The following is a 3329-nucleotide window of genomic DNA, read 5'->3' as shown; positions in this document are numbered from 1 at the left end:
TCAATAATGGGACGAATTCTTTTACAAGAATTTATCAAGTATTTTACCGAGATGCAATTCGAAATTCCCGCCACTTATATAGGGAAATAGCGATGAACAGTCGTCTATATGCTATGCTGGATACATGGTGTTCGTTTGGTATGTTGATTCACTGTTTATTTCTATTTTTCTTGACCATATTATACTGACGAGTAGAAGTTGTATAATACTACAATAACTACGAAATCATGATCTATAATTTAGCCCGTTTTTAAGGGGTTGGCTTTGAGACTTGCATTTCCTCGCATTCGGTAAAAATGTGCTTTTTATAGTAGTCTGACCTTAGAGTCCATCATGGCGTGAGGCGTTATTGTATAGTAATGCCCTTATATAAATATATATATATATACGCATATATATAAATGCATATGTATGTGTGTATGTATATCTATCTATCTCTTTTATATTCTTTTATTTGTTTCAGTCATTTGACTGCGGCCATGCTGGAACACCGCCTTTAGTGGAGCAAATCGACCCCAACACTTATCCTTGCCGAACCGCTAAGTACGGGGACGTAAACACACAAGCATCGGTTGTCAAGCGATGTTGTGGGGATAAACACAGACACATAAACATATGCACACCCCTACATATATACATATACATATATAGGACGGATTTTTTTCAGTTTCCATCTACCAAATCCGTTCACAAGGCCTTAGTCGGCCCGAGGACATAGTAGAAGACACTTGCCCAAGGTGCCATGCAGTGGGACTGAACTCGGAACCATGTGGTTGGTAAGCAAGCTACTTACCACACAGCCACTCCTGCGTCTATCTATATATCTATCTATATAAAATCACTTTAACCGATGTCTTCCAAACAAAACCATATACAGAATGGTTGCTGCGATCCTAGATAAGACTGAATGATATGGAAAGACATGGAGATTAACTAGAAACAGTAACACAATTAAATAGAGATCAACTGAGTCTTTCGTAAAGAATACAGGCATATTATTGACGTTGATAGTCTGAGAACCAGTGATTCGTAGTTCTTTGAATGCATCTCCATATTCACTGTAAATGCATTAACTGAGTCATAAGCTTATTAAAACATCCGCTTGTAGAATATCTTAAAAGAAATCGCTTGGTCCATGAAAAGCTGAAAACGTCGGTGACAACATGGCGGCAATCAATGTTCACTATTTTATTGAAACCCCCACCCCCCAAAAAAAACAACCAATTTGCATTGAAATACGTAAACTGATTTGCAAGTTACTAATGATTTTTCTTCCCAGATGACTTAGACTTGGGAAGAAAATACGAATAAATTCGAATCTCTAATTCGGTTTTATTTCATTAGTTTTTTAATTTGTTATATTCGTCTGCTCATAACTATCACTTTTCGGGAGATCGTAATATAGTAACAAAGTGCAGCAGCGTTCAGTAAAGTCGAAATGTATGCCATGAACTTACAAGGAAAGTTTAATGTGTTTCTCAATATTCTATCTCGTTAAAGAGGTTTGGAAAGCTTATCATAAAAATAAATCCACAGAAGCAGTTCTTTTTTTTTTTTTTTGTATAAAATGCAGGAATCTAGTGAGAAAATAATCAATGAAAATATAGCATTAAGTTCCCGAACGTTAAAATTTGGAGCCATTCTTCAAATTCCATTTACGATAAATAAAAAAATAAAAAATAATAATGTTATTTCAAAATTTTAAAAGGTATTTATTTGCCAGTGAAAAGAAACGATGATATGAACTTATGATAATAATAATGATCCTTTCTGCTATAGGCACAAGGCCTAAATATTGAGGAAGGGAGCTAGTCAACTACGTCGATCCCTATACTCGGGTGGTACTTATTTTATCGACTCCTAAAGGATGAAAGGCAAAATGGACTTCTACGGAATTTGAACTTAATATTTTGTCCGCAAAATATTTCGCCCTGAGTGCTAACGATTCACCCAGCCCTTTGTTTGTTTGTGTGTGTTTGTGTGTGTACATGTGTGCTTGCGTGCTTGTCTGTGTGTAAGAGTAATAATAATAATAATGATGATGATGATGATGATGATGATGATGATGACGACGACGATGACAACGACGACGACGACGACGATGATGATGATGATGCTTGAAAAGGAAGTTGTGGATGAAGAGGGAGGTGCCGTCTTCAAATAAATTTATTGCAGGGTGCGAGAGGTTTGCAACAATCACAACAATGACGGAACTGCAAAAAGTGTATACTTTAGATCAGAGAACAACTGTCCATGGTCTTGAAAGGGATCTTGGATCTTTGAATTCCAAAGATGACCCTCGAAAGAACATATATATATATACACATACTTACAGTATATACAAGCTCTGTTTCTTTACTCAATGCCTACTCAGCTAACAATACCAGTGGAATAGTGTTGATGATGACAGATCAGAGATATAAAGTGCAGGAGAAAAGAATCTTGTTAATCGCTGTAACCATAATTTAAATCATCATCATCATCATCATCATCATCATCATCATCACCATCATCATCATGATCATCATCAGCAGCAGCAGCGTCATTATTACCATCTTCATACGTTTTTCACCTCTATTATTCTTACTGCATCATTCCCAGTATTTTCACTGGGAAAAAAAAACAACAAACAAACAAAAAAACGAAAACAAAAAGCATCTTATATAAATTTTCTGCTGTGGTTTTTGTTTCGTTTTGTGTTTTGCATTTACGTTTTCTTAGTGCCATCATGAATCATGATGTTCCGTTTTTTTTTCGTTCGCCATTTGCCAAGCAACCACTTCACATCTCAATAACTTTCCATTCACATTTCAATAAATTCCACAGAATACACATCAAAGAAAGGTCTTGTTTAAAGTAACAAAATACCACCACCACCACCACTAACAACAACAATAACTACTACTAATAATAATAATACTACTACTACTACTACTGCTGCTGCTGCTGCTGTTGCAAAAATCATCATGACCAAATGTCGCAAGAAACATTTTAAAGTTCATGTATGTATTTGAAAATACAGACACAAGATCGAGCATTTGCGTTCCCTTGTCGGTTTGTTTCGTTTGATATTTTCTTCGTTTAAATTATTTGTGAAATTAATTTCCATGGTTTAATTAAAATATTATAAATATCGTAATAACTGTTCTGTTTTTTTTTTGTTTTGAACAAAAATTCATTAAGATTATTTTGGAATAAATAGTTTTTAACATTACTTGATAAAATAACTATCGAAGATTTTCTATAGTTTTTTCTCTTTAAAAGCTAATTATGGTGGTTTATAACATAACAGTCACACAGAAAGTCCCATTACGATCGATGATAGCAAT

Source organism: Octopus bimaculoides, chromosome 18, assembly GCF_001194135.2.
Source record: "Octopus bimaculoides isolate UCB-OBI-ISO-001 chromosome 18, ASM119413v2, whole genome shotgun sequence".
Lineage (NCBI taxonomy): Eukaryota > Metazoa > Mollusca > Cephalopoda > Octopoda > Octopodidae > Octopus > Octopus bimaculoides.
This window is presented reverse-complemented; position numbering follows the sequence as displayed.